A 16288-nucleotide genomic window follows, 5' to 3' on the forward strand; every position below is an offset into this window, starting at 1 on the left:
GGTAGACTTTGAGCGACCCTCCCACCCCGAAGCTACCCCCAAACTTTGCTCTCTTCTTCACTCAATAACTCAGCCACTGCCCCCACCACCAACACGGCTGAGGAAGCAAAGACAGCCTTCGGGACACAGAAGGGGGGGGGGACAACGGGGGGGGGGCGTGCTGATGGCTCACCTCTCGCAGGCCTCCCTCCAGGCTCACAGCTCCTCAGCAGGACTCCTGCAGAGAAACACCAGGGAAGAGGTGAGGGACACCCAGACCTACCCTGCAGTCTGCCTCACCCAAGCCCTCCGTTTAGCCTGGACTTCCCGTGGCCCAGGGCAGAAGAGGCAGGAGGAGAGGCTGCGTAAAGATGCCAGGTCCATCTCACAGAATAAAACAAGTATCGGGTCAGAACCACTGCTGCCTGGGATCTGAGGGCTTGCTCAGGCCAGCCCAGGCTCCACATGAGCCCTGAGAAGTGTGAACTGGACCAGGAGAGCGGCCCCGTCCCCACCCCATCCCACCCCACCTCACCCGGGCTACCCACAGCAGCAAGGACAGTTGTCTGGTACCTGGACACAAAGGGCCCCGACTCAAATTGCCTTTCAAGGCCAGATGTGGCCCATAGCCCAAAGGGGCCCAGGAGAACGGGCAGGAATAGAGAGCTAAGGCCCACCTATGCCTGGCACCCCGCCCTAGCCCAATTCAGCTATGTCCCTGGCTCACCCTGTGACTCTGGGCTGGCCCTTTACCCATCAGTACAAGCAGGTACATCCAGAGCCAGAGGGCTTGAGCAAACACAGCTTGCTGCCACCCTTGGAGTTTCTGAGCAACGGGTCCCGGGTGGGCCTGAGAATCTGCATTTCAAGCAGGCTCTCTTGGGTGCTGGTATTGCCGTCTGGGGTCCCATTTGAACAACCTCTGTTTTTGACATGTATCTAGTTGTATGTACCTAGAACATGTACCTGCAAAGCACAGAGTCTAGACTCAGAAAGTTCAAAGGCTGAGAATACACCACACACACACACACACACACACACACACACACACACACACACACACGCACTAACATCTAACTCAAAGCAGCCATGGGGGTGGGGTGAGGGTGTGCTTTCCGAACACAGATCCACAGTAGACGGCTCTGAGCTGTGCAGTCCTAGAAGACTTCCAGGAGGAGGCAAAAATCTAAATTTCCAAGCCAGATGGTGGTGGTGGTGCACACCTTTAATCTTAGCACTGGGGAGGTAGAGGCAGGCAGAACTCTGAGTTCAAGGCCAGCCTGGTCTACAGAGCGAGATCCAGGACAGCCAGGGCTACACAGAGAAACCCTGTCTCAAAGCAAGCAAGCAAAAAACAACAACAAAAATCTAAATTTCCATTATTACAGAGTATTGTTTTATTATTCAAGTACAATAAACAAACTCCTTTTCTAGGCCACTTCTTAAAGGTACTGAGTGCCCTCTGGGGTACATGTGCACCTGTAGAGAGGTGCACACACAGGATCTACTCTGGGGTACATGTGCACCCATACAGAGGTACACACACAGGATCTACTCTGGGGTACATGTGCACCCATACAGAGGTACACACACAGGGTCTGCTCTGGGGTGCATGTGTACCCATAGAGAGGTGCACACGCAGGATCTACTCTGGGGTACATATGCACAGGGCACACACAGGGTCTACTCTGGGGTACATGTGCACAGGGCACACACAGGATCTACTCTGGGGTACATGTGCACAGGGCACACACAGGGTCTACTCTGGGGTACATGTGCACAGAGCACACACAGGGTCTACTCTGGGGTACATGTGCACAGAGTACACACAGGGTCTGCTCTGGGGTACATGTGCACTTGTACAGAGGTGCACATGCAGAGGTCTACCCTGGGGTACATGTGCACCCGTAGAGAGGTGCACACGCAGGATCTACTCTGGGGTACATGTGTACTTGTATATAGAGAGGTGCACACGCAGGGTCTACCCTGGGGTACATGTGCACAGAGTACACACAGGGTCTGCTCTGGGGTACATGTGCACCCGTAGAGAGGTGCACACGCAGGATCTACTCTGGGGTACATGTGCACTTGTACAGAGGTGCACACGCAGGGTCTACCCTGGGGTACACAGCTCCTGTGTTCTTCCACAATGTACTATAGATCCTTCCATGTCCTCAAAGAACGTCAGGTGCCGCCTGTACTCACTCAGCACCGACTGTGCCCCACACAGCAGGCTGAGAGCTTCACGTGTTAACCCTGCTGGGTTTTTGACACAATACCACTCAGACCATTATTCCCTAGAGCAGCCGTTCTAAACCTGTTGGTTGTGACCCCTTTGGGGATTCTGTGTCAGATATCCTGCGTATCAGATATTTTATTATGATTCATAACAGTAGCAAAAGTATAGTTATGAAGTGGCAAGGAAATAATTTTATGGTTGGGGGGTCACCACAACCTGAAGAACTGTATTAAAGGGTCGCAGCATCAGGACGGTTGAAAACCACTACTCTAGGGGACACTGGAGTACTTAGCGGCGGCGATCAATGAGCTGCCCAAGGGTTTCTAGTTAGAGAGCAGGCAGACATGGCTAAGGAGACTGAGCGCCACACACGCTACACTGTGCTCCTCCACAAGGGGGCATACCCTCTCCAGACGACCAGGAACCCCAAGGATGTATGCCTAGAGGGTTCCAACTTTTTGTTTCAAACATTACTTGCTGGGTGGTGGGTGTGGGAGGGACCCGGCGTCCTTGTGTGCACAATGTAAGCACTTCTCTAGGCAAGTTCCCAAAGGGTGGACAAAGGATATACACACTCTAAATTTTTCTACTTGTTGCCAAAATGCCCTCCAAAAACTTATTTGTGCTGATATACTGTTATCTAATTCCCCATGAGAACATGTGCTTAAGATTAGTTGCATGCTTTTAACCCCAGCACTCGGGAGGCAGAGGCAGACAGATCTCTGTGAGTCCAACGCCACCCTGGTCTACAGAGTGAGTTCCAGGACAGTCAGAGCTACACAGTGAGACTCTTATTCAGTGAGATCCAGAGATGATGTCTCCATTTTTGGGGGGAAAAACCCCTACAAATCAGAGAGATTAAAAGGAAAGAGTTATATGGAAGGATGGAGGGAGGGAGAGAGAGAGAGGGAGAGAGGGAGAAGACAACTCTCAGCTCTTCCCGTCTTCAGTGCAGTTCTGGCTAGCATCTCACAGCCCTCTCTGGAGCTAGGCTCTGGTCCCTTCCACTCCATAAGACAGTCTTATCAAGATGCCCAGAAGCTGTTTGGCCAGACCGGTGGTCCTGCTCTATGCCCTGGTCCCCAAGATCTGGACAGCATCCGATGTGCTGATGGCTTCTTCCATGTGGAGACACTTATCTCTGGCCTCCCAGGACTCGCCTCCTCTGGCCACTCTCACTCCAAACATTGGAGTGTCCACGGGCTCTCTTCCCTCTCCTGACCACTCATCCCTTGGCTGCTTTCACAGGTCTGGGCTTTATCCACAGCTCTGCCTCCAGCTCCATCGTGCTAGCCCCAGTCTCCTGAGCACAGCTCTAGAGCTCGGAGCCAATTTGTCATCTCTACTGACTCTCCTAACGGCCCTGTCCAACACAGAACACTTCATTTTTAACCCAAAATTACATCTCCCTCCACCTTGACTCCTCTTTATCCCACACACCCACACCCAAGTCATCACCAGCCACTATCAATTTTTTCCTCAAACACATCCAGGCCCTGACTACTCAGCCACCCCTGCCCCACGCTGCCCTTGCCCTGCTGGAATTGGGCACCTCACGTGGACAACAGTTCAAACCAGCACAGCAGAGTCATGACCTGCCACGGCTGTCCCACACCAGCAACCTCCTCCTCCTAATGCCTCTGGGGCCTCCTCCACTCTCAGAACTCCTCTCCCACCACCTCTGTCCTCCCTCAGCTGGGCCAGCCTCAGGCTGCAGACATCTTACTCCTCCTGGGGCAAAGCCCCTCCCTCAGATGGGGCCTCCCTCCTCCCCTCAACCCTCCCGAGTAAAATGCCTGGACACACCGACCACTCACTTTCACAGCATCATCCCACCTGACCTTTTCCTGCTTGTCTATGTGTGTCCCACCTGTCCCTTGTCTGTCCCCTTCTCAACACGGACCACAGACACCTTGTCCGCCTCTGAACTTCTGTGTGTGCTGTGTGCTGCCAAGTGTGAATGCTCAGGAACTATTTGTTGGGGGAATGAACCAATGAATGAGTGGATGCATAAATAAATTGGAGCCAGCTCTCCGTGATTTTACTCTCTGAAGAAGAAGTCTCCCGTGGGAAGGAGTCAGAGGGCACACTCACCATGGCAGGACACTGGGCACAGCCTGGTCTGTGGCATAGGCTGAGCAGTGGGTGCCAGCAGGTACCAGTGGGGCTTGCAGCATCCCTGGACGCCACGCTCAGCAGCCCCAACCGAGGGGCATGTGGGGCTTTCACACCTGCCAACCCACCCCACTCAGGAGGGAGCCTTGGGGCAGCCGGCAGCTGAGCGAGGCTGGCGGGGGGCCAGCATGCCTGCCAACAGCTGGCGCTGCTGCCAGGCAGCCGGGTAATCGTGTTAGCCAGCGGAAATTGGTCCAGGGAGTTTTTTTTTTTTTTTTCCCTTCGCCTCCCATTTTCTTTCTCTTCCCTTCCCCCTTGGAGCTGCAAGACTCCGAAGATTGATCTTCGCCTGAAACGGAGGAGATAACTCGATATAATGAACTCCACTGTCCCTCTTGCTGTTTGGAGCTTTTAAAAAATTTAACAGGGCCGGGGACAAAGGGGGGGGAAGCTGTTCTGGGGGGCTCTCTGGAAGCCCCCAGTCCTGCTCTCGGCCCCTCCCCCAGCTTGGCTTCTGCTTCCCTGCCCTCCCTGCTCCCCTGGGATGCCTTCATGGAACAAGGTTAAAAATATCCCCTTTCTCCTGCAGGTTTGAAAAAAAATACTTTTGGTGAGGTCAGGACTGGGCCCACCAATGGTCCCGCTTCCCCCAGCCCCCAGCCTCATGGCTGGCTCCACTCCCCAGAGTCACCAGCCTGCCTGGAGGGGGGGGCGGGGGGGGGGGGTGGGGGTGACAAGCTGGCTCAGTCCACTGCTCTTCAGCAGGCCAACCGCCCACTGAGGCACTGGCAGCTGCGTGGCTTTTGTTCCTGCAAACAGCTCTTTAAAGGGCTGCCTAAGGACACAAAGGAGCCCAGCTCGCACACCCGGGCACTGTGCACACCTCACCGGGGTCCCCTCAGCCCCTCAGCCCCACCTCTTCCTGCCTGGCAGCTCCTCAGCTGGTGTCCTACCCATTGCGCATCGCTGTTTAGTACATCTCTGCCCTGGGCCAAGCCAAGCACTGGGCTAGGACCACCAAGATCCCTGTCCCAAAGAACCTTACAAAAGCCCGGTGACAGGGGCCATCGTCACCCAATGACCGCACTGGAAAGAGCTTTATAGGAAAGGCTCGGGAGCCCCCGGTATACGGCAGTGATCAAGGAAGGCCTCCCTGAGGAAGTGTCCTTGTGGTGAGAGCCAAAGGACAATGAGACTATCAGGCTGGGGACATGGGGTGTTACGGGGAGCATGCAACTCAGTGGGGCCCCTCACCTGGTGCTCTCCACTTGCAGAAGGAGACCAGACCCACAATTTAGTTAGCATCCAAAGCCTTGCCTCCCATGCCCTCTGCCTGCCAGGCCTCCTTAAACGCAGTGCGCCTTTTACAACGCAGCTCAGTGCTTCTTGGGTAGCTCTTATCTCAATGAGTGTCTGGGAACTTCTCTGATTTTCTGTCCTTTGCTCTTGGACGCCGAGGACCAGCTTAATCTCGGGCACCCTCTGATACAGAATACAAGGGAAACAAAGGGCTGTGGGCGCAGGAAAACCCCCAGCCCCCCTTCACAGATGTCCTCATCCCAGGCCCCTGCAATCCCACAGGCCGCCGGCCTGGCCACCCAGGAAGGTCTGGGGCCTGTGCTCCTCACAGAGCCTCCTGCTGGCGGTGAGAAAGAAAGAAACTGACCTTGTGGAAGCTCCTTCCCACCTCAGCTTCCCCACGCAGCCTCCTGGGGAGAGCAGGCACCAGGGGGACCTGGAGGTACAGGAACCAGTGCAAACCAGTCCCGCCCTGCTTCTAGAAGCAGAAGCTCTGGCCTCCGTGCAAACCTGGAAAACTTGGCCGAGACTTCAGCAGACACAGAGACCATGGGGGCCTGAAGGAGCCCCAGGTTCAGAGGAAGAGACGGGGCTGGTGAGACAGAGGCAGAGAGAGTTTGGGGCTCTACCTTAGGTAGGCAGAAGGTGCTGGGGTACAGGGGTAACTGCATGACTAGTCCAAGGAGAGGGTCTGCTCCAGGGAATCTAGCCAAACTTGCTGAACCCCCCCCCCCATGCCAGCTTGGAGGAGGCCAAAGTACCACCAAGTGTGAGGGAGGCGGGACATAGTTTCAGGAGTCCCTGAGTTGGGAGGAGGCCCAGACCCCCAGGCAGCCTCTTGCAGTCAGTATGAGAGAGGCAGAAACAGAAGCCGTGCAGAGGACTGTCGGTAGACCTCCTGCCCTCGGAGAAGCCCTGAGATGGGCGCCTACGTCTCCCTTTACAGAGGGGAAACTGAGACTTGAGTTAGAACAGCTAACCAAGGATCCATGGTGGAGACAGAATACAAGCCAGGTCTGTGAGGGAAGAGCTGCTGACCTCTGTAACCAAACAGGACAGAGAAGCCACACAGCTCCCAGCCAGGAAACCTGCAAATTCTGAACTTGTATTCAGCCCACAGGACATGATGAGGTCACAGCAGAGCCAAGGAAAACAAATTCCAAGGAGGACACACTGTTGAAGGAGCCAGGGACTTGAAGGTTTACCTTTGGCAGAGGCTGGAGGAAAGCTGGTAACCAAAGAGCAAGGAGCTGCCTTGGTGGCTAAGCGTGGCCAGCCCTGGCAGTCCCCACAGAAGGAGGCCCTTGCTGCCAGCTCATCCTCTGAACCCCGCAGGTTCACAAGAGAGCCTAGGGCATAGTAAGGGACTAGAGGAAGCCCTTCAGGGGTATCTGAGTTGGACCAGAGCCTCCTTCACCAGAGAAGTCTCTGGACAAGACCTGGTCCAGATGAGGCTACGACACTGGCTGGACACTAGATGCCTCTAGTAGACACTGGGACTGCCCCAAGCAGAGTTCTGGAATCAAGCAGGTGTCAGCCTGGACCCTGAGCCTCTCTTAGCAGCCAGCCCCCAGCCCCAGGCCAACCCCCAACTCACTGGGGTTGCCAGTCGTGGCTCACTCTCTAAATGACTTCATAGCACTGACCTAGCACGTCACAAGCATGGGCTCCTTAGCCATTGCTACACTGCGAAGTCAGTGCAGCGTAGACCCTTTCATGGGGGGAGTCAAGGCAGAGGCTTAGTGCCTCCTCCAGCAAGGTCAAGCACAGAGAGCTGGTAAAGGCTGCAGTTAGGATGCACAGCTGGACAGCTGCTACACAGCTAGACAGCTGCTCTGGATCCTCCAACCAATGCACCATCGTTGGGCCAAGCCTTCCTGCCTTCCAAACACCCCACTAATATCCAGACCCACTACCATGCACCCCACTGAGCTGATCATCATTGGGAGACCCCTCAGATGCCCTCCTTAGAGTGAGGCCTGGAGACCCCTCCTAAGGTGGGAGGAAACCCACATGCACCAGAATAAGCCGCTAAAAGCTGGGCCTTATGCCAATCCTGTCATATACAGGAAGCTGAGCCAACTTGAAAGGGGTCTTGAGGCTCAAAAGAACCAAATGGCTTTCCAAGGTCACCTAGTTGTCATACTTCATGTGCATCAACCAGGAATTGGGATGGGGTGGAGGTGGGATGGGTTGTGTGTGAATGGAGGTCAGGATCTGACCGCTGGTGGTTCCAGAGTCACCTGGGAAGGGCATAGAGCACCTGAGCCTAAAGGAACAGAAGTGCATAAGGACAGGGGAGAGGATCAGTCAGTCAATAAGCATTGCCCAGAACCCCCTATAAGTACATGTGAACCAAGAGTGTCTTCCAGTTTACCGCGTTGGGGCCACCATTCTCTCAGTCCAGGTCGTAAGCCACTCCTCCTCTTTCTCCCTGTCTGATTCCTACCTAACTACTTTTTTTCAGGTTGAAAGCCAGTGTTGCCACGTCCTCCAAGAAGCCAACTCTGATTATCCTCATACCCCTCTGAGGACCCTGTACCTGTGGTCTGACGCAGGGTACACCTAAAAGGCAGACCTACCCTCTCATCACTGAGGTGAAGGGTGGTCAGGTACAGAAGCACTCCTGTGAGGGAGGGGAGCCCTGCCTGGAAAATAACAGGCCCCTGCCTTGCAGGAGCTCAGGTGGGAGCTGGCTATACCTGCTGGCAGCGGAGCTGGCATGATGGATGGCACCATTCAGGAAGAAATAAATCCCGAGGCTCGCGTGCCAGGTGAACTGGGGGGTGTATCCATCTTAGAGATGCTTAATGAATGTGCTGGCTGCAGCAGACAACAGCAAATACATCTGCCTCCTACCCCCTCGATGCCTCGGGCCCCAGGGAGCACCCCAGGCTCACCCCCTTCTCCAGGTTTCCATAGAATCAGGGATGGCAGCAGCTGAAGAGGTCCAGGGATTGATACGGACCAAACCCCCATCATACAGTTGGCAAAACTGGGGCCAGAGGGGGTGCAGATTTACCCAAAGACACACAGGGAAGCGGAAGCCCAGGCTCCAGCCTCACCCTCATGGCCTCTCCTTCAGAAGTCTCTAAACCAGAAGTTCTCAACCTGTGGGTCGTGACCCCTTCCGGTCAAATGACCTCTCACAAGGGTTGCCTAAGACCATCAGAAAACACAGCTACTTACATTATGATTCATAACAGTAGCAAAATTACAGTTATGAAGTAGCTACAAAGATAATTTTATGGTGGGGGTCACCACAACGTGAGGAACTGTATTAAAGGGCCGCGGCATTAGGAAGGTTGAGAACCACTGCTCTAAACCCTCCCTTAACCAAGCATCCTGTGTCTCCAAGAAGAAACCCTGACCGTCCTGTCTCCTGGTCTAGAATTGCTCTTCCAGAGCACCAATCCCAGACCCCCAAGCAGGCTCACCCTGCTCCCTCACCAGGCTCAGTATGGCCCCTGGGTCCTCCTTTTCTACCTTTTCTACCTCTACCTGAACAGCCAAGCATCAGCGGACACTCGGGGCTGAGCACGGCCCCAGAGCCCCCTTCCGGTTTCCCACCCAGGTCTAGCACTCCTCTGCTTTGCCCAGCAAGCCTGTATGTACTGCTTCAGCAGCTGGGCTCAGAGGCTGGCCTTGCCTACATGGAACGCTGGCCAACTCCAGGCCTCAGAATAAATGCCTCAGTCAAGTCAAGAAGACACTGACCTGCCCATGACCAGGCACTAAGGGTGTGTGGGGGAGGGGAGTGGGAAAGGACCTAAAACTGAGGCTCTGCCGGACACCAAGCCAACCCCTCACTCCCACTCAGCAACTCCACACACTGTCACTGCGCCCAAAATGTCACCGTTGGAAGGAAACATCGTTCCACCCAGGGTTCAGAGGCATTAAAGTCTCTCAATAAAGTGTGACTGTCCCAGAGAGAAACGCGTCTTCAGTCATTGCCACTACCACGTCAGCAGAAAAAGGGGGTCGGGGGACAGTGAGCGACATTTACATTCACTGGGGCTGCAGGACCTTGGGGTGGATTTTGCTGTGCCCAGAGGTGTGAAACACTCCTGAGCCCAGGCTCTCGGAGCTGTTGGAAGGAGGTCATGGTTTTCACACCACCTCACCCTCTGAACAAGCTATACTTCCCACTCTTCTCCCATAGGCAGGCAGAGCTTTCCAAAGAGCAAAGAAACTGACTTTAGAGTCAGGTGATAACCCCAATTCATGTCCCTGAGCCGCTCTGAGACTCGGTTTCCCCTTCTGTAACATGAAAGAGAAATCCACTTTGCAGTATCACTCCAGAGGAAGAGTCAGCAGGAGTCTCCCTGCCTGTGGGTGTGGACCAACCTACCAAGGTCCCGCAGCCCCCAGAATGGCCCTGGAAGTGTTCACCACCAAGGGGAAGCCCCGCACTGTGAGCAGGAGCCAGGGAGCATGAGGAAAAGGTAGAGACAAGCTAGCCCTCTGCTGACTCTCCCACCTGTCCTACTCTAGGAAACCTCACGCCTCCCTCCCAGTCCCATGCCTAGAAAGGAGTCCTTGCCCATTCTCATCTGCTGGCCCCAGGGAGCAATCAACACCCATAGACTCCTCCTAGGGTTATGCCTCCCTGGGACCTGGTCCTGTTTCTCTGAGCAATCTCCCACACCTGGCCTCATGGTCCAGATAAGGATCTGGAGAAGGCTCAGGTAAGGTTGCCAGCTTTCCCAGGGTCTCCACAGTTCAGAGGGGACTGGAGCAGAAGACACTAACACCTGACCTTGTTTCCCCAAAGATAGCATTTAGAAGCACCTATGTGGGGCAGGCCCCTAGTCCCTTCTCAGGAAAAAATTCCCTTCACCACACCCACGGTGCTGAGTGGATCTCTTTACTGTCGCCTGGGAAGGCTGCTCCTCAACCTCTCTGAGGCCCTGCCAAAGACCATCTAATAGCCCAGACTCCCAGCCAAGTCCTGAAAAGGGGGTAGGGGGCAGGCTCCTGACCATTTATTGGCCATCTAGGTAGTCAATCATCTTCTCTTGGCCGATGATCAGTGGGCTGGTTGGGAGCTTCAGAGTTGTTGAAACCCACAGGGGTGACCAGTTTGGATGAGGGTAACATGAGCTCAGGAATAAGCACTTACCGAGAGTCTCCTCAGAGCAGGGCCTCTATTTCCAGACAGCCTTCCCAACAGCCCTGCCGAGGGTGGGATCATGCCCACTTCATAGACAGAATGAGCCTCTTTGGTCCAGGCACACATCCTACAGTGGATCTGAACCTGGGTCTGCCTGAATTGGAAGCTGGGTGTTCTCCTTTGCTGCCCTCCCCACCCCCAAGAGCTGGAAAACGCAAGCAGAACTGCCCCGGAGAGAGAGACAGAGCCCAGTGTCCCAAATGCCCTCTGCAATAGCCTTGCCAACCCTTGGGGTGTGCAGCTGGCTGTGTCTGACCCCAGAGTGTGTGGGGGGGACACCTGCTGCCTTCCTCTGGGGCCACCTCCCTCTCCCTCTGTCTCCCACTCACACTAGCAAATGAGTAAGAAGAATAGAATTACAGTTTGGCTACACAAGACACAGAATTAGCAGGATTAAATATAAATAGCTATTAAAAGTGCCTTATAATTAAACTCATTTTCCAGTTATTTGTTTTACACACACACACCCGCCCACATGTGTGCACACACACATGAGCTTGCATCCCCAGCTCCACACAGAGTGGGTGTCAAGGCCCCCAAATGCTAACCAGCCTCCTCCCACAGCTGCCTCTTCCTTGGAGCTCTTGTCTGTTCTCCTTGCCTCTCTCCCCTCCCTGGCCCTCTTCTGATTCCCCCACAACCCTTCCCAGAAGAACGAGTGCCAACGATTCCTGCTCCAGCTATTCCCATGTGCCGAACTAGACACTTGACACCAATCACCCCCTTTTATTCTACCCAAAGATGTTTTGTCACTCAATACATACTTGGTTGAGGGCCAAGTGCTTAATATTATTTAATCCCCACAATGCTTTTCATCCCTCCATTAAGCAAAGACTAGTTGAGCATCTACTACATGCCAAGGTTGGTAAATGCTGGAAATACTTTGGCCCGCAAGATTCTCCTCCTCATTTCTCTTAAGAAGCACAGAGTCAGAGCTGGAACTGGTCAAGAGCCAGGCTGGGAGCTGTCAGAGAGGTCAGGGAAAGCCCAGAAGGTATATGCTGGGGTGGAATCCTATGGACTGCACATGGTCTAAACATGTCCCTTCTCTCTCTGTGTTTAGGGCAGGGAGTAGAGTGGGCATGTCAGCAGGCTGACCTGTCTTAAGCCAGGTGTGACTCTCTGCATGACGTCCTATGCCTCTGAGTGGCCCTGTCTTCTCTTCAGTCAGCAGGCCTCTGAGTGGCCCTATCTTCAGTCTCAGACTTCCTCCTCTACAGAGTGGGAGGAAGTCTGCCTCTGTCTAGTTAGAGTTAGGGAGTTAGCACTCTCAGAGTACTTGGCACTGGCACAGAGCTCAGGAAGACAGTGACCCATCACCATCGCCAATTAGGACCCCTGCAGAGTTACCATTAAATGCTAGAGAACATGGAGTGCTATGATGTCACACACAGGGAGAGGTGAGGAGGCCTGTGATGGTGGGGGTACCTTCCAAGGGCAACAGCAAGCCTTGGAGTTGGATGGGGAGGACTCTCAGTCACACCTGAAGAGCTTCTGGGGGTGGGGCCAGTGCCTCAGGCCTCTCAGTCTCCAGTGCTCTGATGACTTGGGTTTGATCTTCGGACATTCCCCTGGGGCTGCAGGAAGCCTGGGGAAGGGTCACTTCCAACACATTGTTATCTGAATCCAGTCATTCAAACTGTCCCCGACAGCCTCCTGGGCCGTGGCAGGGAGGAGGGGAGAGGATCACCTGTCTAGGGGATGGAGGGCACACAGCTAGGTGGCAAGGTGAACAAGGTGTGAGATGATGCCAAGGCAAAGGTTTAGTCCTCAGCAGCACACTCTAAGTCCGGTGTGTGCCAAGCACCCAGCTGTGTTGTGTCGCCCAAGCCACACAGCACCGTCTCACTCTGCAAGTGTGACCAAGCTCCATTTTCAAAGGGAGGTGACCAGAAACTCAGAGGTCAGCTGTGCCTTGGCCTAAGTCACGAAGCCAATGCTTAAGAGAGCTTGGGAATAAAACACAGATCTATGTGTGCCCAAGCCCCTACTGGGGACAGTACCCTGAGAAACCACTGGCCCTGGCTGTCCTCGCTTCAGTCATCCTCCGTCACCCCCAAGGTGGGCTGCCCACCCTGCTCACTTCCCAGAGCCCCACTACTCAGCCAGACCAAGCCCAGCAGTGAAGAGTTTTGTCCTAAGGGGGTGGCTGAGCCAACAGCAGAGGCCCCAGCCCCTTCTTGATGAGGACATTATTTCATTACCCAAAGGCAAACACAGCCCCATGGAGTCCAGCAGAGCGACTCAGGCGGCCGGCAAAAACAACGCAAATCGATGGGCAGCAAGAGCCCGTTCTCTGGCCCAGCCTTCCCACAGGGCACTGCGGCTCTGTCCCATCCCTTTGACAAATGCTGAGGAAGAGAAAGGAGCCTGTGCTGGACGGGAAAGATTACAGACAGAGTGATAAGCCACAAAGGCCCTTGCAGACAGCCACAGCCTATTGTCACTTCTAGATGAAACTGGCCGACCCCAAGTAAAGAGGGGTGACATCAGGCCAGGCGACATCACTGAAAACTGGACAAGAGAGCCCACAGTGTCCATGTCCTGGTCAGCCGGCTGGGGGCAGGACCTTGAGTCGCCCCTTTTCAAGAACACTATCTATGTTCTAACTCACAGTGGCCTTCTGCCCCCAGCCCACAATGGCTTCTCACCACCGCCCACACTCAGCCTTAGTGATCAGGCTGCTTCTCCCTCCTCTCTACAGTCCTAGGTGTCACCTCCTCTCGGGGGCTTTCCCTAACTGCTCCACCGTATAAGACCCTGTTCTGCCTCCCGGGCACTGCAGAGCCAAGCCCCCAGTTGATGGTCTGTGCTGTGCCCAGCACCCCACCTGAAGTAGTGGGTAGGACATTATTTTGTGGGTCTCATGTGCAGGAGAGAATAGCAATTTGATGTCTCCACCCCTGAGCTTGCCACAGAGATGAGAACACAGTAGATGCTGTGCCCCCTGTGTGCGTCTGCTGACCACATTGCACAGACCCTTTAAGGTTTCCCCATCATGGTAGGGATTCAGAGACCAGAATATATGAAGCTCAGTCCTAAAGCTGAGCTTTCTGTGTGTGTTTGGATGTCTCCAGCATTCTCCTGGCTCTACTGTGTCCTCCTCTGTGCAAGCAGAGCGGGGGGGGGGGGGGGGGGTCAAATTGACCTCTGAGGGGATGTTCAGCTGGAAAGAGCCAGAGGCAGCAGGTGACCTGTGTGCTGTCCGTGGTGCTGAACGTGTGTGCCCTCTCTAGGCTGGAGGGTACAAAGGAGCTGAGGGAAGACAACCACAGAGATGGACAATCTGACTGGACTGCTGTCTGTGAGCACTGCAAGGGACTGCTGGCCTGGGGGCCACTCACTGAGCCCGATGGGGAAGGCTCTGCCTCAGCCACTAAAGAATCAACAATCCAACCAAAGGCTCTAGGCTGCCCTGAGAACGCTCCCTGATGGGAGGAGGGGCTGGAGACACACATACACCATGTGTGCATACACAGATACACACACACAATGTTTATGTAAACATCATATGGCCAAGCCTCACAGCATCAAGCTTGCCAACCCAGAGAGGGGCATTGCCACACTTGTGTCTCACACCCAGAAAGGTGCAGGACACCCCTCAAAGATCCACTTAACAGAGAGGAAAAATGAATCCCCATTCCTGGATCCTTCCCCCCCCCCTCCATCGTTCAGAGGACTACTGTCCAATCTTTCCTTCTAATGGTGCCAGGCGCCTGTCTCTATGAGAGACAAAGAAGGCGTGTGTGGTGGGAAAAGTGGGCAGCAGTCCCAGAACTGGGAGAGGAAGTGGAAGAGGGAGGCGTGGGAGGAAGGCATGGGGGAGAAAGAAGGAAGAGGAAGGAGGGAAGGAGGAGAGGAGAGAAGGAAGAGATGGAAGGAGGGATATTGGAAGGGAGAGAGGGAGAGAGAGGGAGGGAGAGAGGGAAGGAGAGAGGGAGGAAGGAAGGAAGTTATTTGATTGGTCGGTTGCTTGGTCCCTCCTCTACTTCAATACAGATCTTGGCGGGCCCTCTGCTGGCCCAGACACCGTCCTCTTCTGAATAATTTCTCCAGCAGAAACTCCATAATTATGGGTAATAACAATCACTCTGATTTGCATGTATTGAGCACCTTTCAGCCTGGGATCTCCAAGTGCTTCACCAACACTGATTAATTCATTAGGCACGCCCGCCTCTCTGGGACAGAGCGGCGACAGGCTGCTCCACCCAGAGAAGCACAGCTGGCTGTGGGGTAGACAGCAGGTGGCGGTCCCAGCAGGGGCTTGTGTTAGGTGTCCTGGGAGAGAGGCTCTGATGAGTCTGGAGAATGCTATCTGCCCCAGCCCCCCTCCCCCTCCCCTGCCTCTGGCTGTTTCTGCGGTAATCAGGACACTATCTCTGTGCCCTTCCCAGGCCATGCCAAGAGTAGTCAGGAGGGCATTAGTCTACCTAGCATAGCCCCGACCTCAGGCCCACTTGGGAGATTCATATACTTCCATGAATTCAACTTCTTCACCAGCAAAATGGGGCCTCCAGCCCTCCAGCCTAGAGGTAGTTGGGACACTTGAGTGGCAGGTCCTTCAGACCTGTCCATGGCTGTACACAAGGAAGACAGAGCATTTCCCTCTGCCATTTGGGCCTTCAATAAGGGACAAGGCCATATACAGAGTTACAAACTCTCCCGAGAGGCCAGTCCTCTCCTTCTAGGAACAAATAGGCCCAGGCAGTCCCTATCCAGTTCCCTTCAGGAGCCTGGAGACACCTCTCACAGATGACAGACAGCTCTCAGTCCTACCGCCAAAGCCAGACCCCACACTGGCCTTGTGAAAGAGAAAGAGATTCAGGGATCTGATGAGAAGTTTCCTTACAAAGGCCAAGCTTGGAATCTCATGCACAAGCAGGAACTCCGGAGTTCAAAGCAGACCCCCAAACTTATAGAGAGCAGACAAATCCAAGGTCATTACTTCCCGACTTTCATGGTGCCTACAGGGAGACTGAGGTATGGAGAGGGAGAGCCACCGGCTTTGAAATCCATCCTGGAATCCAGTCCAGTGGGACACTTTGTGTTGTCACCTTGAACAGATGGCTACCCCCGAGCCTCTGTTTATCCATAAGTCAAATAACCTCAGCCATGTCCACACACAGGCACAATGCTGCTCACACTGCCGGGGCCCACACTGCCAGGGCTCACACTGCCAGGGCCCACACTGCTGGGGCTCACACTGCCGGGGCTGAGGGCTCACACTGCTGGGGCTGAGGGCTCACACTGCCGGGGCTCACACTGCCGGGGCTGAGGGCTCACACTGCCAGGGCTCACACTGCCGGGGCCCACACTGCCAGGGCTCACACTGCCAGGGCCCACACTGCTGGGGCTCACACTGCTGGGGCTGAGGGCTCACACTGCCAGGGCTCACACTGCTGGAGCTCACACTGCTGGGGCTCACACTGCCAGGGCTGAGGGCTCACACTGCCGGGGCTCACACTGCTGGAGCTCACACTGCT

At 54.7% G+C, this 16288-nt stretch overlaps 1 protein-coding gene across 6 annotated transcripts in view; it reads right to left on the reverse strand.

Annotated features, from left to right (window-relative positions):
- Positions 1-16288, reverse strand: part of Lingo1 (leucine rich repeat and Ig domain containing 1) — a 186934-nt gene that overhangs the window by 112325 nt on the left and 58321 nt on the right. For 2 of the 6 annotated variants that reach the window (XM_016004398.3, XM_076576343.1), the window contains exons 1-2: positions 11904-12155; positions 173-217 (exon numbers count right to left, since the gene is read on the reverse strand). The exons of 2 other annotated variants lie outside the window; for them this stretch is intronic. The gene's annotated coding sequence lies outside the window, so the exon portion shown is untranslated. Of the gene's footprint in view, positions 1-172; positions 218-11903; positions 12156-16288 lie in introns of those variants that run through there. 2 more of the 6 variants (XM_042280981.2, XM_042280980.2) reach the window with 1 other exon arrangement.

The sequence above is a fragment of the Peromyscus maniculatus genome, chromosome 7 (assembly GCF_049852395.1).
Source record: "Peromyscus maniculatus bairdii isolate BWxNUB_F1_BW_parent chromosome 7, HU_Pman_BW_mat_3.1, whole genome shotgun sequence".
Taxonomy (NCBI): Eukaryota; Metazoa; Chordata; class Mammalia; order Rodentia; family Cricetidae; genus Peromyscus; species Peromyscus maniculatus.